This window comes from Simochromis diagramma, unplaced genomic scaffold (genome assembly GCF_900408965.1).
Source record: "Simochromis diagramma unplaced genomic scaffold, fSimDia1.1 OVJJ01000402.1, whole genome shotgun sequence".
In the NCBI taxonomy this organism is placed as follows: Eukaryota; Metazoa; Chordata; class Actinopteri; order Cichliformes; family Cichlidae; genus Simochromis; species Simochromis diagramma.
The window spans coordinates 6,258,187-6,283,961 of NW_024386972.1; the positions used below are offsets into that span (position 1 = coordinate 6,258,187).

Below are 25,775 nucleotides of genomic sequence, written 5' to 3' on the forward strand. Positions count from 1 at the left end.
GACAAAGAGCGTTAATGGTGGAATGTGGGGGTGTTTTTTTTGAAGGAGCCGTCTGCTGCACATTCTGTGAGGGACTGTCACTTACCTGGCTGCACCATGGCTGGAAAACCTGAACACTGTGAGGTCATAAAGATGGGCGTGCCACTGTCTTGTAACCAGGAGTGTCTTGCCATCCGCTCACATTAAAGAAAATACATCTTGTTACAAGACAAGAAAGTTCAGGAAACTCTAACAGATTGTAAGGAAAAGTACGAAAAGAGCAAAGCAGCATCTGTGGATGCATCAAGCCTTTTGGATGATCTCCAAAAAGAAATAGAAAACCTTGAAGCAGATAAAGAAAAGTGGATTAATTTGGCCTGCCAGCATGTTGACAGACTGAATGAAATTGCCTTGAAAGTAGATTCAGTGTCCACTTATGTCCACTTGGACTTCCTGATTGAGAAGATGAAGGAGAAAGGCGACACAGAAAAGTTGCGGACGCTGAAGAGGCAGGCAAATCTGGTCAACGAAATAGTTCGAAGTGGAGTAAAGTATGCTTATGCAGGTCTATGTAAAATCTTCTCAAAAAACAATGACAACAAAGTTTACACTAATGTCTAGGCTTCAAAATAAATATGTTTGTGATGTACAGATATAATTTAGATGTGTATTGTATTATATCTCTCTGAATTAACATGGGGCACATAACACTAACACTGTATCAGAAATGAAAAAAAAACCATTAAATCTGCAATAAAATTATATCTGGAGATATCTACTGTACTAAATCAAATCTAGGTAGAAATATCTAACAAATAATATATATCTATCTAACAAATATCTAGGTAGCACAAATTCCATGCTTCTTCAAATGCATATATTATTCATTTAAAATCAATGATAGGTATTTACATCAGCATTATCCAAAGACTTGGATCAACAATACAACAGGTGATGCTAGTGTGCAGTCCTTAGGTGCTGCACTGTCCAGGTACAGAGGAAGAAAATGTGGAGCTGTTGGCGATGTGTAGCACTGACGTTTGGAAAGGGAGTTATGCCAGGCTTAGGTTTTTGTTTCAATGTTAAGTTAAGGTTGTAGAGTAGAGCATTTAAAGTGGATTATATAGACTAGGTATCGCTAAAATATTTTTTTCTTGTATAATAAACAAGAAAATAAAATGAAATACTTTTGATTTAGATTTAAAATGACTCTGAAATTAGCCTGACTCCAAATAGAAAACCAAACAAGTGTTTTTTATACAAGTCTCAGACTGATACAGTTTATCACTATTTTAAACAACATTTCTGTAAATTAGAACCTGTGTAATCTTCTGAAGCTGTCTAGCATTTACAAAATCAAAAGAAATAAACAAAACAAAACAAAAAACTAAATCTATGTAAACTATATTTGCTTGTTTTTAAAGGGGCTTCTATTTTCTTTTCTCTATTTCTGTTTTAGCATGTAACATGTTTTAGAATTTCTTTCATCTATGTGTTGATCACATTGTATATTAGTAAGTTTAAGTCATTGTTTTAGCCTGTCTGCCTCATACCCTATTTAAGCAGTTAGACAGATGGGTGGGGTCTGGTAAGGAAATGGGGACTGACACAGCAAGCCTGGCACCACAGGTAGTGGAGCCTTTTGTCTAATGGTTTTCTACCTTTCTATATGATGAACTGTAAAGCATGTGGTGGTTTTATCAATAAAAAGATTCCACATACACATTCATCTGGTTTCCTGGTTTCTGACTCACATCATAAATTTTCATCAACAAGCATGGAATCATTGTTGGGATTCAAAAATAACTTTGAAAAGAGAGAAATGGTCTAATAAAAACTGTTTCGTGATGGGACTTTTAGGATAAACTAGTTGGTTACTGTGTTTGCAAGACTCTAACATGTAATTTGAACCAAAATAAATTCATGTTTCTAAGGTGAAAGTAGTAATATACCTGCACTTTTTTTGCCCCCCCCCCCCCCTCACTTTTCTAAAAGTTTCACAGGCCAATAGTTTTAAATAGAGCACCGCAAACAACATGTATTCTTTTAGAAATAAACTGTGATAGTTCTAAAAAACGCATATTCACACCTAGTCACACTCTGTAACAGTTAGACAGAGGGGGTGCAGTTAGGCTGCATTAAAAATTAAAAAGTCTGTAAAAAGGTATGAAGCAACAAAAGAGGATCCCTTATCAAGAGCATCCCAGCCCAAAGGTGTATATTCACAAACAGTTAATGGCTTTAATGCAACTAGTCTTATCATGTCAGAGGCCAGCAGAAACCATGTCCAACAAAGTCTCCAAAGGCTTTCCACCTTTCTTCCTTACATCATACTCTTTTATCTCTACATCTCAGAGGTCAACTGAAAGTAGTCCCACCTATATAAAAACACCCTAATCAGACACCTGGTATTCTTCCACACGGTATCACAACGGACCTCGAGAGCATAACACAGCGTTCATCAACGCGGTCAGCAAACCTAACAGTGTTCTTTTTAACATGGACAACATATATGGTAAGTAAAACAATGCTATCAGTGGATTCTTAAATGTATACCCCGGTATATCATAAAATATTCAAACTGTTTTCTTTTTCTAAACAAAAGCCTGATTTTTTAGGAGATCGGCACAAAGGGACACCACACGTTTCACTTACAGAAGGTGAAAGAAAGAAAGAAAGTGTGTTTCTTCTTTTTTAAAAGCAGTCATCAGTTCACACAAAACAGTCTGTGCCTCATTGTTTTAGAAGCAACCTGTTTCACACATAGTAACATTTAAATGTATATTTCTCTTTGTTTCTACAGGATCACAAAGTTATATTGGGCAAACTACACCTCTAAAAAACACAAGGTAAATACGGTGTTACACATGTTTTAAATATATGCGTGTTTGTTTAAACCTTGTATTAACGGGGCTTATCCCCTGGGCACAGGGTCAATAAGTTGTCCAGAAAAACCTACAGAAGCGGGTGCAATAAGACCACGCCATACGCTAGGTATGTATACATGACACTCAATTTAAAGGTAAAAAAAAAAAAGGTTTTAAATATTTACAAATGTTCTAATACACCAGACCTGAGACAGAGTACGCAGCGTGTCAAGAACCGGGGCCATCCGGAATAACACAGAACAATGTGTGAGTATAGGCAATAGGCAATAAATCAAAAGAGTCACACCCTTCTATCTCCACAGTGATCACACAACCCCTTACCACTATGGGCCCCATGAAGACCCCTTGATGTTTTTGGAATATTTACGCGATATCGAACTCCCAGAACAACAATAACCAGAAAACCCACAACCTTTGTGCAACAACAGTGACTCGGAAGCAATCTTCATCACAGGACCAGTGAGTGTGTGTCTGCCTAGTGATTTCAGTGATGTTTTTGAGTACAGTCTATCAGATTTTAATATAAATGACATACCCACTATGTCTGAATGTCTCAGAAACAACAACAGTGATTCAGGCATTGGTTTTGAAGAAGAAGGTTGCATAACAGACTCGCAAATATCACAGGCATATGACGCATACTTAAATGCAGCAGCAGCAGCAGCAAACACCTCTACTTTTGAACAGAGTCATTATGCTTCAAAAACTGATATATTATCTTTGATAGATGCTAAACTCAGGCAACATCAACAAATAGTACAGAGGGATGTTCAAGAAATAGCAGCTAAACTCATGCAAGAAATAGCAGCTAAACTTAACCAACATAAACAAGCAGCACAAGTGAACACGCAAGAAATAGTGGCTATAGTCAACCAACATCAAGAAGCCGTACATGGGAACTTGCAAGAAATAGCAGGAGTTTTAACTAGTATCCATCAGACAATAAACATTACCTCTGGTGTATTACATCTCATAAATACCAGCATTCTAAATAGGTGACTTTTAAAATCCACACCATGGATCCACCCCGTAAATTATTCAAACACAATGATGGTACCTCCAATCGATCTAAATGGTTCGACTTTGACGCTTTTAACCGGGCGGCTGCACAATTAGTAAGCAATTGTCAAGTGTTGCATGCCACGCTTACTAGTCTCGCTGCAGCACGCAATGGTGTGTCTAATGAGCCCGTTCGTCCAACTCATTCTGAACCCATAGCTGATGATGCCGAAACACATTCGGATTTGCCTGTAGCCACTGGTGTTACTGTTGCAGCGACTATTGCTACTCAAGCTGCCACCGATTGCCTTATTACCGGGGCTTCTGTCAACCTGATAGGGTCTGTGCACCTAGCGCACATGCTCACCTCTCTGCAGCGCTACTGCATCTGTGCTGCTGACCATCACCACACACCCTAAAACAATGGAAATACCTTAAATGTTATCCATTCACAAACAGTGGCTGCAGCATCGAACCCATTGTTCAGTCTGCGGTCTGGTAGTCACAGTCAGCCTTAGCATCAGAGAGATACCTAATTTCAATGCGCGAGAATTGCGTGACCGCCTGATTTAGGGACATACGTCTCGATGATCCAGAACAAGTGCCAGAAAGAGTTGTGCTTAGCTAATGTGATAGATAGAGCGCAGTGACTGGATCCAGCAGGGCTATGTTCTAATGTGGTCCTGGGGGCCCTCACTGGCTTCTGATTGTTCAGCTGTTTAAATCCTGTAATCCGTTGTCCGACTGTTTACTCGAACAAATAGCACAAGTTATGCCAAGTAACGATGATCTATCGGTGATGAATTAGAGTTTATGTCATGCGTTGCACAAAACAGTAGCGGCAGGGTGCTCGCTTAAAACTGGCCAAACCTTCCTGTATGATGAGATTCTCTCAAAGAAGGGTAAACATTTGTACACACCAAACAATACGCCAACAACATTTGGTTTCTCCTGTGCATCACACTTCATTAAACCCAACAGCATTCCGAACATGAAAAACATGCTCCTAAACAGTTACCTGCTCAAGTAGGTTCTGCGACACACAGACAGTATACTTCTCTGTCTGTCTCAAATTTGAGAAGCACCTAAACCTAAGATAGTAATCTATTATCACGCAGCAGAACGTACAACGTCTGCTTAGTTCTTCACATATGGAGCCAAATCCAAACACTGTAATGCTGTACCTACACAAAATGCAACACTATCACCTGATTGAAAGCCATCAGCTTTTCTCGGGGCATGCTATGTGTGTAATTGTTTGTTACAATACATATGATCACCGCTCTATCACAGCTTAAACATAGATGCAACGTATGTTTCACACTCTGTCATCACCCACAGTGGTCCCACAGTGAAATGCATGACTGTAAAACCACGTCTGCAAATCACACACTGTTACCAACAACACAAATACCAGAAATAAAAAACAACATGGTCCCGTGTGACCCTTGAAAGCATGCATGATTTATGGCTAGGATGTGGTATTGACTAAGTTTTTCACGATTCCGAATCCATTTTCCTTCTGTTTAACGATTCGATTCTTTATCGATTCTTTTTAAAAAAGGAGAACACTAAGGTCGAGACTAGCTTTATGCAAATCTGTTTTATATCTGCTCTTCTACAAGATCGAGAAATTTAGGAGATAAGCTGGCTACAAACCAGCGTGAGATCTTAAGAGATCCAGCCTATGGCTCTTCAATGGGGCGTCACAGGGTCCCCGGGAAAAAAATTGAAATGTAAACATAATAACAATAAAATATTCTTCTGTAGCGAACTAACCAAAGTCATAAACATACATGATTCTGGTAGCAATTACCAAGAATATGGCCGAAATGGCCCTGCCTGACAATTAAAACACATTCACTTACGCGAAATAGGGGCATGCTGCTGTGGCAAATGGGTGCAAGCCATTGACCAACAACGTTGTCACTGCTCGGTTCAAAAGATCTATCCTGGCCTACAAGGAGACGCTACCGGTCAGACTGCCGCGGAGAAACCTGGCCAGCGAGCGCCAGCCGACTGCGGTCTCTGCTCATCATGGTCACTAAGCCAGTAATGGCAGATAGGCAGATCGCGCTTAACATAATATGCCACTTGTTCGTTGATTATTTTGCTGGATGTTCGAGTACCTTGTTGTTGTTCAGGTGGGGGATCAAAGGGCTTTCTGAGTCTTGGCTCTTTCAGGCGTTGTGTGTTAATCAGTGATTGTGTGTGTGTAGGTGTATTGAATCCGGACGCTGGCTCGCCTGAGTCGTCATCTACTTGATCCGACGCCTTAGGTGGTTGGTGGGGCTGGTCTTAACCCTGCTGGCATGAATCCACTGAGGTTGTCCGTCTGTTAGGATGCTGGTCCTCGTCACTGCAAGTACAGTCTGGGGGCTGGAACACGCGGCCTCCCCCGAGTGCCCTTGGTTTTAGCGACTTCACCAACACCGCGTCTCCTGGTTTCCACGGATGGGTGGATCTGTGGAAGGGAGAGGCTGAGAGAGACAAACTTTCTGATAGTTATTATTCAGTGTTTCTACCAGGTTATGAACATAGTCAGACAATGCAGTGTCTATGTCCCTTCCAATAGCGGTGCCCCTCTGGAGGCTGACCATGGTGTTGGAAATGGTCTTCCCATGATTATTTCAAATGGAGATAATTTGGTTGCTGCGGATGGAGTCATTCTAATCTCGCAGAGGATTTGAGGAAGTAGTTTGATCAGGTCATTCCTGTTTCTATCATTGCTTTAGTCAGGCGATTTTTTATGGTCCTATTCATTCTTTCTACAACTCCTGAAACTCTGAGGATGGTATGGCACATGATATTTCCAGTCTATTGCTAGAGTTTTAGCACACTTTTGAATTACTTCTGATGTGAATGAAGGTCCTCTATCACTGTTAATTTGGTGAGGTATTCCAAATCTGGGTATTATTTCATTGCACAACTTTTGACAGACTACTTCTGCAGTTTCTTTTGATGTTGGATAAGCTTCTACCCATTTACTAAATTGATCCACTATTACCAGTAAGTACTTGATGCTTCCTTGTGCTGGCATGTGTGTAAAATCAATTTGTAATGTATGAAATGGGAAATCTGGTTGTGGTAAATGCTGATGTTTTGCTTTTGAGCTACCTACATTAGTTCATGCACATGTTAGACAGGTTGCTAATATGCGTTTTTACTGCGTGTGATGTTTTCTCAATTACAAATCTTGATTTTATTGCTCCTATTACCCCTCTTTGTCCGACATGACTCACACCGTGAAAATGGCGGACAAGGATTGGCAGTAGTGAAGATGGGAGGGCAATCAAACCCTCAAGGTTTTTGTATAAGCCGTCTCTGTTATCTAAGGTACAATCATTACTTTCCCAGTAAGTGTAATCTGAGGCAGAGGCCTGCTCTTGTATGAATTTTAGGTCAACATTTGTTTCTAAATAGTCTGGGAGTGTGACAAGTGGCAGCTGTAAAGGCAAAGATAATACTTCCTTTCTGGGTGGTTGCTGTGAGGCAGCAGCTGCTTTCGCGGTTACGTCTGCAAGAGCATTTCCCACTGCTTCGTCTGTGTCAGCCGTGCTGTGCCCCTTCGTTTTAACAACTGCAATTGCCGATGGCAGCTGTATAGCCTGCAAAAGTCTTTGAACAAGATCAGAATTAGCGATTGATTTTCCATCAGCAGATGTGAATCCTCTTTGTCTCCACAATGTGCCAAAGTCGTGCACCACACCGAATGCATAACGGCTATCAGTGTAAATTGTTACCCGCTTATCCACATGTAGCTCACAGGCGCGTATTAAAGCCATGAGCTCTGCTTTTTGTGCTGAGTGAAATGGTAATGAGTGAGCCTCTAGTATGATGTCAGGCAATGTCACCACCGAATAGCCACAAAGAAATGAGTTGTCATTTGGTTTTGAACAGGACCCGTCCACATAAACAATGACTGAGTCTGGGATTGGTGTCTGCTCTAAGTCTGGGCGTGGTGCTGTGGATTCCTGTATACGTGTCATACAATCATGAACGTCAGGCTCGTCTGAACCATCCTGTCGGTCAGAGGAACACAGCATACGAATAAGTAAGTGTGCTGGCGAATTGGGTGTGCTGCTTGCTTTTATAGTGAGATTTGCTGTTGAAGTCAGTGTAGCTTCATAACCTGAGCGACGTTGTGCGGTCATATGTTGTGTAGTTATGTTTGCTAGAATGGTCGTGACCTGGTGATTGGTGTGTAGAATAGTGTCATGTGAGAGTGTGAGCTTCTCGCAGTCCCTTATCATGATAGAGCAAGCCGCTACTGCTCTCAGGCAGGCCGGCCGGCATCCCCTGAACTACTGCTGGCAGCACCTTTGAGTAGAAGGCTACTGGACGGTAGCCACAGCCATGCTCTTGGGCCAATACACCTGCACAGGTTGTGCCGTTCTCTGTGACGTACAGGTGGAACGGTAAGTGGTAGTCAGGCAGACCCAAACAAGGGGCGGAGGTCAGCGCTCCCTGTAATGCATTGAAAGAGGCAGTCATTTCTGTTGACCACAGTATTCGAGGAGGCTTGTCTTTTTTGCAGCATTCACGCAGAATGTGGTCATGAAAAGAACAGTCTGGTATCCACTGTCTGCAATAGTTCACCATGCCTAGGAAAGACAGCATTTCCTTCTGTGTAGTGGGCTTAGGGACAGAGGTCACAGCTTTGACCCTGTCTGTAGTCATGGAACGTTGTCCGTGAGACAGTGTAAATCCCAAATATTGAACAGAAGTCTGACAGTACTGCATTTTCTTTGCTGACGCTTTGTGGCCAGTCTGTTGGAGGTGCTGGAGTAGCATGTGTGTGGCAGTTTGACATAGTTTTTCACTTTCAGCACAGAGGAGGAGATCATCCACGTACTGTATCAGGGTACAGCCCTCTGGAGGAATGAAGCCGTCCAGGGTAGCACGTACCACCATTGAGAAAGCCGCAGGGCTGTCTACCATGCCTTGGGGTAAGCGAGTCCATGTGTACTGCTTATCTCTATGTGTAAAAGCAAATATCGGCTGTGTGTCCTCATGCACAGGCACTGAGAAAAAGGCGGAGCACAAATCCACCACAGTAAAATGTGTAGCTGTTGCTGGGATAGCTGTCAGTATGCTGGGAATGTCTGGGACGAGAGGTGGCAGAGGTATAATGACTGCATTAATTTGCCTTAAGTCTTGTGTGAAACGCCATACGCCAGGTTTGTTAGGCTTTGGCACAGGATTGACAGGAGTGTTATATGGAGATACTGTGGGCTTTATTACTCCAGCTGTCAATAAATCTCCTATGATGATGTCTAAGGCTGCGGCTTTTTCAGCGGAAATGGGATATTGCTTGACATATACCGGCTTGTTGTTTTTTAGCTGAGCATGATAAGGTGTACAGTCAATAAATCCTACATCATTCTCACCTCTTGACCATAATGTCATGTTCTGATATTCAGCTGGCAATGTGACAGCAGAGATAGTACAGTGTATGGGGTAGGTTAGATCTACGTGTCGACATGGTGCAGTAATGTCATAGCCCACGTCTGAGTTATGTGACAAAACCACTGTTTGGCCTTCACTGGTGTGAGCAGTTATCATGTTGTTGAACAGTGTGAGAGAAACAAATATGTGGCTTCCAGGCATGGGGTTACCTGGTAGTGGTGTCTGTACACGTGTTTGGCACAGTGTGTGACGTGGGGTACCAGTCAGATGGATATTGAGTTCATTCTCTGCTGAGGCGTCCAGCTGACACAGAGGCTGTTCCTTCTCCATGGTGTCGGTGCATAGGGCAGAGAAAACATAGCTGTTATCAGTATCTGCAAACATTTCACCCTTTGTGTTAAATGAAATACACAAGTTCATTTTTGCCATTAAATCTCTGCCTAATAGATTCACAGGCGAGTTTGGAATAATTATGAATGGATGATATGTGATTTCATCTGGTTTTGGGCCCCAGCGTGTCTTTAGAGAATGAGTTTTGGGGCATTGCACTAGAGTTCCGTTTATTCCCATGGTGTTGATGCACACAGAGGAAACAGGCCCACTATAGAATTTTCCAGACAGTGAACTTTTAGTGGCTCCACTGTCAACTAAAAAGGAATAAATCTTTTCACCTATCTCTATATCTAACATGGGCAAGCTTTCTGTGTTACGGGACAATTGCAAATGCAGCATCATGTGTAGTGCTTCACACTGTCCCTCATCCTCACCTGGGCCTCCCTATTGTCGGTCCAGCCTTTCGTTATCATATGGGTGGGGATTAAAATGTGGATTATAAGGTTGCTGCCTAAGTGCAAAGGGGCCATTATTTTGATGTGATTCCTGTCTGCGTTGCCAGTTACCTTGTCTGTAAGAGCTCTGCTGACGCCTAGTGGCAGGAGCTGGTCCTGTGTTTTGTGGTCGAGACCCACGTGCTGCTGATTTGCATTCCCTCCTCCAGTGTCCTATTTTTCCACAATAAAAACATACATCTCCATTCCTATCTCTCCTTCTGAAATCTCCTTGCTGCGCTTGTTGAGGGGGCGGGGCCCCTGCATACATCATTTTTTCACTTTCCTCTGAGCCTTCAACATCAAAATTCAACATCATCTTAACACTTTTAGCCTTCGTGCTGTTGGGGAAAAGATCTGCACCAGCTTTTGTTTTGACAAGTGTGATAAAGTTCTTTATTTTCATGTCATAGAGATTATCAGTGGCAGTCAGCTTCAATAGTTGTGAACATTCTGGATGAATATTGTTTAAGAATGTTGTTATGAAAATCTGATCATTTCCTCCTTCAGGCATGCATGCCTCATTAGCCCAGCAGTGTGTGAAACGTTTCATAAAAACTAGAATGGATTCATCTGGCTTTTGCTTGCACATGGTTACTGCATTTAAATCAATTTTATCTCTAGACATTGTGAGCAGAAATTTCTTTAGATTTTGAAAAAAGGCTGTGATTTTGTCATCGTTTATCCACAAAAACGAGGTGGTGTTAGCTGCTTGGTCATTTTTAGGGTCTAGTTCCTCTACTTCTTCAATAAGCTGAGATTCAGTCACACCTGGGATTCGTTGACATAATATATATCTATAATCAGGCCCACCCAAGTGGTGGTATCTGGTACTTCTCTGTAATGCAGAAACAAAGGCTGTAGGATTTTTTATCGGACCCGTCTAAGGTCTTTGAATTATTCTGACCCATGGTCAGTGATTTCCAGAGGGGTTTAGACGCTTGAAGGATTTAAGTTAGTTTTTTTTTTGCTGTGGCACACCTGAGGTTACTTGATTTTTTGCTAGCAATTTTATCTTTTTAGTGAGCAACTTCTCACTTTTTAACGAGCAACTTCTCGTTTTATGACCCCAGGCAACTTCCTGTGTCCTTTCTGCTGGTGAGCAACTTCTTAGTTTATGACAGCAGGCAACTTCCTGTGTCCTTTCTGCTTTAATTTACAAAACAACAGGCAACTTCCTGTGTTTCTATGTGGGCCACTAACAAAGGCTCCTCAGCGTATCCCACTTGTTACTATGTGGGCCACTGAAGAAGGCCTCGCCAGCGTATCCCGTTTCTATGTGGATCACTGAGAAAGGCATAACACAGTCTTATAAAATAAAAAGACACGTGCCTACCTTCGTCAGGATCCCACTTCTGACACCAAAATTGAAGGAAACGGTTTCCAGGGCCTAATCCGTGGATCGGCTTCCTCCGAGGCGTGGACGTCTATCAGCAGAGAATGTACCTTCACCTATCAGCAGAGAATGTCCCTTAGTCTGTAACACAGTCAAATATATTCTCAAGTAATATTCAAGCATGCCATTCAGCGTGTTAGTACGAGCTCGGGAGCAGCTTGGGAGAACAAGAAAACAGAGACTGCTTCAGGTTGTCTTCCCAAATTGACTCAACTTTATTCACAAGTACAACAGTTTATATAGAGGGTAAAATTCATGAGACAGCAGATTATCAGTTTAAACCAGTACAGACCAAGATAAGGGAGCGTCTTCCTGCCCTTGGGTGAAGAAGCATCCTTTGTATAGTTTATTAGTTCAGATACAATTGTGATTATCTCAGCGACATATTTTCAAGGCACGAAATAAAGAGTTCTTTCATTAGTGAATTCTGAAACAAACCATCTGGCCTTCAACAGGCGTCTCCTAAGAGATTTAGAAACTAATGTAGCTGAGGGAGTGATCTCTGTGGTATTTCAACCTTGTACCAGCCTGTGATTCTCACACATCAATTCTTGGGTCAAAGAGAAAAATAACTAAAACAAAGGGGCCTTATTGAATGACAGAGTTTTCCTGTATAATGTCCCATGGTACTAAAATACCTAACACCACATACTGCTTTCTTTGTAAAGGAGCCTTCATTCTCAGATTAGGGTGTTTGTCACCATAAAGTCTGTCTCACAAGGCCAGCCACTGGTCCAGGCGAGGATGCCTCCACAGTGGGATGTCTGAGGGTGCAGACATGGATGAAGTTAGGACCAGGTGCCAGTGGACCTGTGTACCTCTGGAGACAGGAGTTATTGTTTCACTCCACCAAAAACAGGAGAGAAAGATGTTTATTAATAATCCTTCTTATTAATAAATGCTCTGTAGAGCAAATTTGTTGAAGGTAAGCAAACATAAATGATGGAAACAGCATCAACCAATCACAATGCTGCACTCTTGCAGGAGGAGGTTGTGATTTGATGCATGTGATGAATATATTTATTTCTTATTCTCCTAACAGGAAAAATATATTTTATTTTTGTATATTTATACTAACATAAGTGCATTTTAAGGCTCCTCATCTTGATTTATTTATTCAGAAATGATATCAAACAATAATACAGGGAAACAGTGAATTAAATGACACAATTCTTGGTCATTGATGGTTACAGCTAACAGTATCTCTGGGACCACTTTTGACAGCATTTGACTGAAGTGCTGGTTGGCTGCAGGGCCACCATGAAGGCTCTTTCTGGAGCTCTCAGTGCTGCAACACATATCCTGCAGTGCAGGCTGCAGGGTAACAGGACCAGTGGTTGTTAATGCTACATCCACTTCACAGTCAAAAACACCCACTAGTCTGGGCCTAACACCCAACCAGTGACCAGGTTTCCTCCACCAGCTCCATCCCTTTGTTTCTTAATCTTTGCTTTCTGTTGGAATGATTGTTTCTTATTATAATTATAATTTCAAGGTTGATCGACCAAAGTTAATTCACTTTGACTGCATTCTATTTTTCTGTTGTTTTCTACTAACTATTATCACAAAGTCCAGAAGATCAATTTGATATTTTAGCACAAACAAGTTTCAGTAGTAAACGCTCAGAAGCAGCAAACTAGCAGTGCAAAATAGCCCATTTTAGTAGGCGGCCAGTTAAGTTGAGTGTTAAGTTTACTTTTAATAATATTTTTTCTCTAAGCTAGGGAAACAACTTCCCCCTAATTCTAGTTTATGCTGGGCAAGGCTAAACATGTCCTGGACATGGTCTCTGCTCACAGATAAAACTTAAAATAAATAAAGAGAGTGAAAATGTCAGTTCCTTTCCAGAGATCAGTTTGAACAGGCTGCACAGTTGTTGCTGACAGAGTTTTTATCCTTTGAGACCACATACAGACATCTACTGTTTAAGTTAGACCAGAAATGGGAAAAATGTTCCTATATGTGTGATTGTTCATATAACACTGGTTTCCAGCATTAAGTAATCAGACAGAGCCAGTTTCCCCATCTATCAGACACTGTTTGTGGCTGTAACGGCCATCTACATACCTCAGAGTGTCCAGTCTTAGCTGCTCAAGCATCTTCACTGCTGCCTCTCCTGGGTTATTGTAGCTCAGGTCCAGCTCTTTCAGATGGGAAGAACTGGAGCTAAAAGCTGAGACCAGAGACTTGCAACCAGGGGCGATTATAGGATCAGAGCTTTGGGGGTGCTGAGCACCCAGAGAGCTGCCCAGCCAGGCAAGATAAACCTGTCTCTGTCAGTTCCTGCATCCTTAAATGTTGTCCCGAGTTCTCTCTGACTGTCACTTTGGTGCATTTAAACCCCTGTTCCTCCCTGTCCTCATCGTCTGTTGTCTTCGTCTCCGTTATCAGTCATCATAATTTTACCATCTCTGTGCAAGTCTGCAAATTTCTTTATTAAATCATAAGATTCTTAAATTCATCAAGTCTCTCTGTGCCTGGGTCCTCGTCACAAAACATGACATCACTGTTTTGTACATTTTAACACAATTTAATCCCCACATTTGTGAAAGAAAAGAAAAGCACTTTTTTGAAAAGTCTGTAACAAAACCATCAAATCTGATCAAGGTTATTTAAATGCTGCAAAAGAAGAATGGATTGGAATAAAAAAAAAATACATATCCTAACCTTAATTACTGGGGGAGAATAATGAATGATGCTCATAGTGAGTAAGAAGTAAACTGAATGCATTTTTTGGACAGAGATTCACTTTTAATGTGTATAATGTGTATGCGTTAGTCCCCATAGGGAAATAGTTCCTCTGCATTTAACCCATTCACCCAGTGAAGCAGTGGGCAGCCACCAATGCAGCGCCCAGGGAGCAGTGTGTAGGGACGGTACCTTGCTCAGGGGTACCTCAGGGTAGCCGTTCAGTGGAGTCGAACCCCAGACCTTCCGATCATGGGGCCACCACTCTACCTACTGAGCTATCCCTGCCCTGTATAATATAATACAGTAAAAAAAAACCTCCCAAAACAGAATAAATTATTACAAATAAATTATTACAAAATATTAAAAAAAGAATATAAAAATGGAGGCAACTTTGCCTTTGGTAGAAAGTATACGATGCATGAAAAAATCTTTACTGCAGATACTAATTTTACTAATTTAATAAGACTAATTTTGTGTTGTAAGATTTATGACTTTCATGCTTTCATAGTGGTACTTGGGAGAGCTTGACATTTTATCAGGTGGTACACACTGTAAAACGTTTGAGAAACACTGATAAGTTAAGTGTATGTGTCCTTTTGGAAAACATTTAAAGCTGCTGTACAGAATCTTTGAAATAAGCTTAAAACATTTTTAGAAACAGAGCACTCTGCTTCTCTTTACAGCTCCTCACTCCACCAGGGCTGTTTGGCACTTTCTGATAGTGTGCAAATGTGGTGCACACAGACAACTGGACGGTCCAAAAGTTGGCCGACCTATTACTGGCTGAGGTTTTAGTAGAGTTGTGGCTGAACCACATAAAAATATATCATTAATTTTAATCTCCCCAATCAATGATCATGTTATGTTGGAATGTTGTTAAAGAGGGTCAAAATGTTTCAACCCAGTTTGTTTTGCAGATTCTGTACAGCAGCTTTAATATAGGGAGGACACAACTTCCTGATTGTGAGAGTAAAATTAGGTTTTTTCTCTTTGTCAGTTTAACAGTTTCTGTTGTGCCTGTCACTGTTCCCTGTCTGTTTTCTTACCTGGTTCTTCCTGACCTTGTACATTCTCCTCACGTTCTCCTCTTTCCTCTCTCCCTCTTTGGACTGACAATCATACACAAATAGATTGTATTCAATTAGATGAAAAATTACATTAACATGAAAAAAATTCTATTAAGATCGCTAACAAAAAGTCGTCTCAGTGTACTTTCAACCAGAAGGCAAATAACCAAAACACATGATTGTCTAATAAAAGATAGAAACATTGAAACACTGATCCAACATTATTCTTGATTGACGGATCATTTGATTTTACACTTTTACCTGAATGTGGCTCCTTTTTTTGAAAAAACGTCCTTATATCCATTATGAACCAGGCTGTCTCTCTGTACACACACACACACACACACACACAAAAAACAGGAGTTATAAGGTTAATGGGCATTCAGTCAGTTAGCTAGTTAGTATCCATTTCAAACAGGACAGTGGTAACCAACAGTAGGCTGCGGACAATTTAAAGTTTTACATTTTTAAATAGGGTGTATACATTTCAATGCAGGACGGATTGCAGAGTAGCAAACATTGTCGGAAAACACGCTTTCAACACTGCAGGTTACCTGGTGTAATGTTTTTCAGCTAAATAGAAACATGGTCTGACTCCTACCTAACTATATTAAGAGTAATTGAAGGTTAAATTCAGCTAATACGTCCTGTTTTAAGCCAGGCACTTACACCTCCGCTCCGCTGCGTCTCAGCCACCATCGCTCTGGCAGCAAGAGCGCTAGAGCCAGAGCAGGGGAGAGCTGGAACAAACCATTTTGGGAGGGGGGGTTATCTATACTTTTGTTGTTAAAATGTTACGTCTCAAACAAGTACAGTACTGTATGCTTTATATATTTTTAGCAGTGTGTCACACAAACAGCAAATATTGTAAAAAAAAAAAAAAGTAAGAAATCTTTGGGGGTGCTTTGATTCATTTTAAAAATGGGCTAAAATCGCCCCTGGCCCAGGACCTTCTTGCTGTATGGCCACAGTACTCCAAAATTACATTTATAGCTAATTGTTTTTTTCTTCTTCTATGTAGCATGTTTTGCAATGAGACTGGCTGCTATCAGCTGTTATCAAAGTACTTTTTACAACATTCACCTGCAAACATGCTCATACCGTTTGTGTTATGCCTTTAATTTCTTTCATACACAGTCACATACGTCCTGCTTTTTGATTGGACCTCATAGTCAGTTTAGAAATAATACAATAACACAAGTGGACAGATTTATGAAAATGTCATTTTTTAAATGTATCTCCCAAGTGCTGTTAAACAGAAAAAGGGCTTTAATACAGCATTTCCAAAAATCTAGTTACATTGTTACATTATTTGCATGTTTGCATTTGTTACATTGTTACATTATTTGCACACAGAAACATAATGTCTTAGGCTTTTATCTTCCATGTCTTCCATGTGTTTCTCAGCGAGCTGAGCAATCTTAAGTATTTGTAACAATTAACAGTGTCAATGTCACAGCCATGAAGGGTTCGAATATGGACTCTAGGGCTTCAGGCTTCTTCAGGCAAGAGATTTCTGAAATGTATCGAAAGTCGACTGCAGGTTTGCAGTGAGTAGTAATATACCTATACTTTTTTTGCCCACCCCCCCCCCCTCCCCCCACACCCCCCACCCCGAGGGCATTTCCCCCCCCTCCCCTATCCCCCGCGTGTGCACGTGCGCGAGAACGGACTTTTTGCACGTGCATGTGGGTCCAGGGGTCATATGAGTTCACATGTGTTTAATAGCGTATTATTTAATGAAACCATTATGTGTTTTAATTAAACTCTTTTTAAAGGATTGTATAGGTCTCAGAGTTCTGTTATTTAGACATAGCTGATTTAATTTAACTACTTTAGGGGTATTTTAACTAGTTAGGAGCCTTTTGCATTTTCTTCAGTGCTATTTAGGAGCAAATAGTTTTCAAACAGAGGGCCGCAAATAACAGGTATCCCTTTAGAAATAAACAGTGATACTTCTAAAAACCGTGTATTCCCACACAGCATTTAATTTAGCTAGTTTAGGAAGATTTCACTTTTCTAATAGTTTCACAGGCTAGTAGTTTTTTTAAATAGAGCACCACAAACAACATGTATCCCATTAGAAATAAACTGTGATACTTCTAAAAGTACATATTCACACTAGAGCTGTATCAACCTCAATGTGGCTTTAATGCAACTAGTCTTATAATTATCTACTAGTCTGCAACAGTTAGACTCGCTGATTACACATAGATGATTTAACTACTTTAGGGGCATTTCACTTTTCTAAAAGTTTCACAGGCCAATAGTTTTAAATAGAGCACCGCAAACAACATGTATTCTTTTAGAAATAAGCTGTGATACTTCTAAAAAACACATATTCACACACTCTGTAACAGTTAGATAGAGGGGGTGCAGTTAGGCTCCCAACAGTCTGTAAAAAGGTATGAAGCAACAAAAGAGGCTCCTTATCAAGAGCATCCCAGCCCAAAGGTGGGATGTATAATATTCACAAACAGTTAATGGCTTTAATGCAACTAGTCTTATAATGTCAGAGGCCAACAGAAACCATGTCCAACAAAGTCTCCAAAGGCTTTCCACCTTTCTTCCTTACATCATACTCTTTTATCTCTACATCTCAGAGGTCAACTGAAAGTAGTCCCACCTATATAAAAACACCCTAATCAGACACCTGGTATTCTTCCACACGGTATCACAACGGACCTCGAGAGCATAACACAGCGTTCATCAACGCGGTCAGCAAACCTAACAGTGTTCTTTTTAACATGGACAACATATATGGTAAGTAAAACAATGCTATCAGTGGATTCTTAAATGTATACCCCGGTATATCATAAAATATCAAACTGTTTTCTTTTTCTAAACAAAAGCCTGATTTTTTAGGAGATCGGCACAAAGGGACACCACACGTTTCACTTACAGAAGGTCTGAGTTTCTTCTTTTTTAAAAACAGTCATCAGTTCACACAAAACAGTCTGTGCCTCATTGTTTTAGAAGCAATCTTACCTGTTTCACACATAGTAACATTTAAATGTATATTTCTCTTTGTTTCTACAGGATCACAAAGCTATATTGGGCAAACTACACCTCTAAAAAACACAAGGTAAATACGGTGTTACACATGTTTTAAATATATGCGTGTTTGTTTAAACCTTGTATTAACGGGGCTTATCCCCGGGGCACAGGGTCAATAAGTTGTCCAGAAAAACCTACAGAAGCGGGTGCAATAAGACCACGCCATACGCTAGGTATGTATACATGACATTCAATTTAAAGGTAAAAAAAAAAAGGTTTTAAATATTTACAAATGTTCTAATACACCAGACCTGAGACAGAGTACGCAGCATGTCAAGAACCAGGGCCATCCGGAATAACACAGAACAATGTGTGAGTATACGCATAAATAAATCAAAAGAGTCAAACACATCCCGTTTTTGAAATGATACACCATATATATATATATATATTTGTTTCTAACACCCTTCTATCTCCACAGTGATCACACAAACCCTTACCACTACGGGCCCCATGAAGACCCCTTGATGTTTTTAGAATATTTACGCGATATCGAACTCCCAGAACAACAACAACCAGAAAACCCACAACCTTTGTGCAACAACAGTGACTCGGAAGCAATCTTCATCACAGGACCAGTGAGTGAGTGTCTGCCTAGTGATTTCAGCGATGTTTTTGAGTACAGTCTATCAGATTTTAATATAAATGACATACCCACTACGTCTGAATGTCTCAGAAACAACAACAGTGATTCAGGCATTGGTTTTGAAGAAGAAGGTTGTATAACAGACTCGCAAATATCACAGGCATATGACGCATACTTAAATGCAGCAGCAGCAGCAAACACCTCTACTTTTGAACAGAGTCATTATGCTTCAAAAAATGATATATTATCTTTGATAGATGCTAAACTCAGGCAACATCAACAAATAGTACAGAGGGATGTTCAAGAAATAGCAGCTAAACTTAACCAACATAAACAAGCAGCACAAGTGAACACGCAAGAAATAGTGGCTATAGTCAACCAACATCAAGAAGCCGTACATGGGAACTTGCAAGAAATAGCAGGAGTTTTAACTAGTATCCACCAGACAATAAACATTACCTCTGGTGTATTACATCTCATAAATACCAGCATTCTAAATAGGTGACTTTTAAAATCCACACCATGGATCCACCCCGTAAATTATTCAAACACAATGATGGTACCTCCAATCAATCTAAATGGTTTGACTTTGACGCTTTTAACCGGGTGGTTGCACAATTAGTAAGCAATTGTCAAGTGTTGCATGCCACGCTTACTAGTCTCGCTGCAGCACGCAATGGTGTGTCTAATGAGCCCGTTCGTCCAACTCATTCTGAACCCATAGCTGATGATGCTGTTGATCAACTAGCCGAAACACATTCGGATTTGCCTGTAGCCACTGGTGTTACTGTTGCAGCGACTATTGCTACTCAAGCTGCCACCGATTGCCTTATTACCGGGGCTTCTGTCAAGCCTGATAGGGTCTGTGCACCTAGCGCACATGCTCACCTGACTGCAGACGCTACTGCATCTGTTGCTGCTGACGCATCACCACACATCCCCTCAAACAATGGAAATACCTTAAATGTTATCCATTCACAAACAGGTGCTGCAGCAGTCGAACCCATTGTTCAGTCTGGGTCTGGTAGTCACAGTCAGCTTAGCATCAGAGAGATACCTAATTTCAATGCGCGAGAATTGCGTGACCGCCTTGATTTTAGGGACATACGTCTCGATGATCCAGAACAAGTGCCAGAAAGAGTTAGAAGCTGCTTAGCTAATGTGATAGATAGAGCAGTGACTGGATCTCAGCAGGGCTATGTTCTAAATGTGGTCCTACGGGGGCCCTCACTGGCTTCTGATGTTCAAGCTGTTTAAAATCCTGATAATCAGTATGATCCTGACCTGTTTCTCGAACAAATAGCACAAGTTATGCAAAGTAACGATGAATCTATCGGTGATGATGAATTAGAGTTTATTGTCATGGTTGCACAAAACAGTAGCGGCGGGGCTCGCTTAAAACTGGCAAACATTCCTTATGATGAGATTCTCTCAAAGAAGGGTAAACATTTGTACACACCAAACAATACGCACAACAATTTGTGTTTCTCCCTGTGCATAGCACATTCATTAAACCCAACAGCATCCGAACATGAAAAACATGCTACTGCTAAACAGTTACATGCTCAAGTAGGTCTATGCGACACACAGACAGTATCATTCTCTGATGTCTGCAAATTTGAGAAGCACCTAAACATTAAGATAGTAATCTATTATCACGCAGCAGAACGTAAACGTCTGCTTAGTTTCTTCACATATGATGAGCCAAATCCAAACACTGTAATGCTGTACCTACACAATGAACACTATCACCTGATTGAAAAGCCATCAGCTTTTCTCGGGGCATGCTATGTGTGTAATTTTTGTTACAATACATATGAATCACCGCTCTATCACAGCTGTAAACATAGATGCAACGTATGTTTCACACTCTGTCATCACCACAGTGGTCCCACAGTGAAATGCAGTGACTGTAACCACGTCTGCAAATCACAACACTGTTACCAACAACACAAATTACCAGAAATAAAACACAACATGGTCCCGTGTGACAATATGAAGCATTGCATGAGTTGTGGCGTCACATATAAAGAATCAAAAAAATCACCACACAAATGTGTCCAGCCTAAATGCGAGCACTGCCGCGAGCCTAAATTAGCAGGGGACTCTGAGCATCAGTGTTTCATACAGCCTGTTGAACAACAGAAACCTTGTGATAAATATATTTTATATGATTTTGAGACACGGTATCACAACGGCAAACATGAGGCCAACTTTGTGTGTGCGTCTGATCTGAAGGGCAACAAGTTCATATTTAATACATTAAAATGTGTGTAGGCGTTTGTGCGGCATTACAGACGTCCGAGGTTTCGTGGGTACACATTCATAGCACATAATGCATCGCGCTTTGATAACTACATACTTTTGGAGTACTTTGTCAAGCAACGTATAACACCTACCGTCACAATGAGAGGGAGCCGTGTGATTCTGATGCATGACAGGGACTATGACCAGCGGTGGATTGATTCGTTCAGCTTTTTGCCCATGGGTCTTGCCAAAATACCCTCTGCTTTAGGTTTTCAAGACCTGCAGAAGGGTCATTTCCCACACAGATTCAACACTAGGGATAATGAGTATTATGTTGGTCCATACCCAAACCCCTCCTTCTACGGCTATGAGCGCATGTCTGAAAGTGATAAGGTGAGCTTCATGGAATGGTATCAGACCGCCTCACAGAAACCCTTTGATTTTCAGACCGAACTCAGGTGCTACTGTGTCAACGATGTCGAAGTCCTGCGTAAAGCATGCATCATTTATCGTGACACGCTGCTGGATTGTACACAGGTCGATCCATTCATGCACACCACCCTGGCTGCATTCAGTATGGGTGTGTATAAAACACTGTTTCTGCCTAGAGACACGCTCGCTCTCACGTATGATGGTGCATACGTTGAGCAGAATAAGACGTTTTCAAACGTCTCTATTGAATGGCTTCAATATGTGTCCCACACAAACAACACAGTGATAAAACACGCTCTCAGAGGAGGCGAGCATAGGGTTGGACCATATTTTGTGGACGGCTTTGACCCAACAACTAACACGGCTTACGAATTTGCAGGATGTTTTCACCACGGATGTGTTAAATGCTACCCCGAGAGTGAAGTTAATCCTGTCAGCAAAGCATCCTATGGACTGATGCACCGTATGTTTTGTGACAAAGTGGATGCACTGAGATCGCAATACCATTTGACCATTGTTGTGATGTGGGAGTATGAATGGGCAGCACTGAAGCAGACAGACCCTACAGTTGCGGTTTTCATGCACACATACAGAAGGCCAGAACGCCTAAATCCTTGAGACGCCCTTTTTGGCGGTCGCACAAATGCTCTAAAACTGTACCACAAGGCAGCGTGTGATGAAAAAATATTTTACTATGACTTCACCAGCCTCTATCCCACAGTGCAGTCTAAAAAAGCTTATCCTGTAGGACACCCGCAAATCATTTAAAACAACTTTGACAGGCTAGAAAATTATTTTGGCTTTGTTAAATGCACAGTACTGCCACCAAGAGGGCTTTTTCACCCCATCCTTCCCTACAGGTGCCATGGTAAACTGATGTTTCCACTCTGCAGTATGTGCGCTGAAGACCAGAATCAGCTCACAGCCTGCGGCCACAGTGACAGTGAACGGGTGTTGAAAGGCACATGGGTCTCATTTGAGCTTGAAAAAGCCGTTGAGCTAGGATACAAGCTTGTTTCTATTGATGAGGTGTGGCATTTCCCCAACAAGACTAACACATTGTTTAAAGACTATGTGAAAGCCTTTCTAAAACTTAAACAGGAGGCCTCAGGGTATCCAGAACATGTGAAAACCCCTAACGAACAGCAAGAATACATAGACAAGTATCATGAAAAGGAGGGAATAATGCTAGATCCAGCCAAAATAGGCGTAAATAAAGCTGTTCGAAACTGCAACAAGCTGTTGCTAAACTCGCTATGCTGTGACAAAACAAATTTCCCACGTGTGGGACTAATAAAGGTTATCTTATCTTATCTTATTTCAGTATGAGGTCAAACATGGCGTCATCTGAGCTCATCACAGACCCGTCCAGGTTTAGCCAGCTAATGTTCAGCGACCAGTATGACGTGCGGCAGTTTTGTTTCATCTCTGACAACGTTGCCATGGTGCAGTGGCGCCACGCCGATGGTAGAGCTTCCCGTGTGAAAGACGTTAATGTCTTTGTCGGGGCCATGACCACCGCACATGCCAGACTCATGCTGTATGGTTTGTTAGAAAACTTGCCGCAGCGTGTGCTGTATTGTGATACAGATAGCGTCATTTTCACAGCACTCCCTGGCGAGTGGATGCCTCCTCTAGGTCCTTTTCTGGGGGATCTCACCAGCGAATTAGCTTCAGGGCAGGGGTGTGTGGAGGATTACATAGTGGAATTTGTTTCCGGCGGGCCAAAATGCTACGCGTATCACACATCGCCGGGCAAAACACAGGTCAAATGTAAAGGAGTAACATTGAATGCGCAAAACTCCAAAGTTGTCACCCACGAATCCTTGAAAGGTTTAGTCCACAAGTTTGTAGCCAATCAGGCATCAGACGCACACCTGGTGGCTGTGTCTGATAATATCAAACGCGATAAAAAGAAGCTTCATTTGAAGAATGAAACCGTTGTGAAGAAGCTTAAGGTTGTCTACAACAAGCGCCGTGTGCTCCCAGACTATACAACCCTACCTTATGGATTTTAAATTAGATCAGGGGTTTGATGCCCGGTTACAGCACCCGTTCAGCATGGTGGTCAGCGGTCCCAGTAACTGCGGCAAGACTTTTTTTTGTCAAAAATGTCATTGAAAATGCTGCCCGGATTATTTCACACAGCATTGATAACATTGTGTATATATACTCATGCTGGCAGCCTTTATATGACCAACTTCTTAAGATAAGAGACATAAACTTTGTTAACGGTATACCCGAATCTCTGGCTGATGACACCCTTCTGCCTACAGACAAGAATAATTTGTTAATTATAGACGATGTAATGAACGATGCCGCCAACAATTTAGAAGTACAAAATGTGTTCACAAAGTATGTGCATCATAGGAATTTGAGTTGTATATATCTGGTTCAGAATTTGTTTATTCAAGAAAAATCCAGCAGAACCATTTCCTTGAACACTAACTACCCTAATATTGTTTAATAATCCTAGAGATAAATATCAAATCATGCTTTTAGGTAGACAAATGTTTCCTGGTAATACTAAATATTTTATAGAAGCGTTTAATGATGCCACATCAACAACATACGGGTATCTTATATTAGACTATAAAGCCAAGACCCCGTACTATTTAAGACTCAGAACAAATTTACTGTCAGACCGTCCGGTTGTTTATATCCCAAAACAAAAAACAGTGAAGAGGTGAAAGGATGTCATCACGCATGCGGAGGAATCTGTCTCTGTTGGAAGTCTCCACCGGCTCTACGCAGAGTTATTATTATTAGCAATGCTGGCTTGGATTTCATCAATGCATTGTGTGAGATAGCCTTTAACGTATTGCAAGGTAACATTCCGCTGACAAATCAGAAGTACAAACAGTTAAAAAAGAAAAAATCTCTAATCAGACTGATTGCTGACAAAAAGATAAAAACTTTGAAAAAGAGAAAGACAATCAACCAATCTGGAGGGTTTTTACTACCCTTATTCGGGGCTGCAATCCCTTTCATAACCAGTCTGATAGCAAACAGGTGAAAATGGAACATGTGTAAAAGATGTTTTTGGTGCCTCAACATCAGCTGGACTTATTGAAACAACCGCAACAGCACACAGGCAACATTAGACAACAGGCTCAGAATGACTTGGACAAGGAGATGCTTCATGTGTTACACGAATCAGACATAGATGTGTATGAGAAACCTAAAAAATACGGCGACATTCTCCAAAGATTCCTAACACTTGTGAGACAAGGGGCCCGTGAAAAGAGTGTATTGTCTTTATCCCTACCGGAACAGCTTAACACAGATGCGCAAACCCTTCCTGCGGACACACCTCCTGTTTATAGCGATGCGGGGGTGAAGGATTTTATTGCAGAGAGTGTTTTGACACACATGCCTAAAAGGAGCAGGAGGAACGCAGAACTCATTCTAGCAGCTCTGAACCGTTCGCCAAACACGGTTTCTTACAACGACAAAGGCGAAATTGTTGTTGATAAACACACCATACCGGGTTCACACATTTATGATCTGATTAAAGCCGTCACAACCACACACACACCTTCTGATGGTTTCAGACCTATAGGCTGGACAGAGTTTTTAAAGGCTGTTTCAGATTTAAACATACCGTTATCGGCCATATCCAATACCGGCGTACGTAAGACCATTGCCTTGTATAAAACAGATCACACACTGACTGAAGACTCTGGTTTTTTAAAACACACGCCTAAAATGAACACACCAGGCGTTTCACAGCGTGATAGTACATTAAAGAAAAAAATAAAGAATAAAAAAAAAATTAAAGGGTGGTCCTATCGAATGGTTGGATTTTTGAATTCAGACTATTTCTTATCATAACTGCAATGTTGTTATTGTTTTTCTGCCTAAAATATTGACTGTTTGTTGTTTTTCTACTGTATTTTTTTCACTGTTAGATTGTTTTCTTTTATCATAGTTTTTCTATTATTATCATTGTATAATGTTTGATTTCTTTATTACTCTTGAAGCATGTGTGATGTGACTGTATAATAATAATACATGTGACAATTTTGATAATAAATACCATTGACTCGATTAAATCATGCACTCATATCGTCTTTTATTATAAACGGTATTACACATCAGTATCCTTGTTGCACACACATATAATAACTACACACTACTATGGGTTGTATGTTGTTGACAAAGCGACACACCTTAGCATCGTTACAAGTTAAATTA

The 25,775-nt window shown here is 41.1% G+C and overlaps 3 long non-coding RNA genes across 4 annotated transcripts in view; 2 read left to right on the forward strand and 1 right to left on the reverse strand.

The window, feature by feature from the left end:
* The window catches only part of LOC120738240, an 18,135-nt gene extending 13,968 nt beyond the window's left edge, over positions 1–4,167 (reverse strand). The window contains exon 1 of the long non-coding RNA XR_005696920.1: positions 4,156–4,167. This is a non-coding gene — a long non-coding RNA (uncharacterized LOC120738240). The remainder of the gene's footprint in view (positions 1–4,155) is intronic.
* Positions 2,229–4,089, forward strand: LOC120738237. The gene is made up of 5 exons (XR_005696916.1): positions 2,229–2,639; positions 2,783–2,828; positions 2,911–2,973; positions 3,051–3,113; positions 3,170–4,089. It is a non-coding gene; the product is annotated as an uncharacterized LOC120738237 (long non-coding RNA).
* Positions 4,168–17,729: 13,562 nt separating the features above from the next.
* Positions 17,730–18,598, forward strand: LOC120738239. 2 transcript variants are annotated; one of them, XR_005696919.1, is made up of 5 exons: positions 17,730–18,019; positions 18,109–18,163; positions 18,296–18,341; positions 18,424–18,486; positions 18,563–18,598. It is a non-coding gene; the product is annotated as an uncharacterized LOC120738239 (long non-coding RNA). The 2 variants fall into 2 exon arrangements; XR_005696918.1 differs by lacking the exon at positions 17,730–18,019 and having other exon boundaries at positions 18,050–18,163.
* Positions 18,599–25,775: the final 7,177 nt, after the last annotated feature.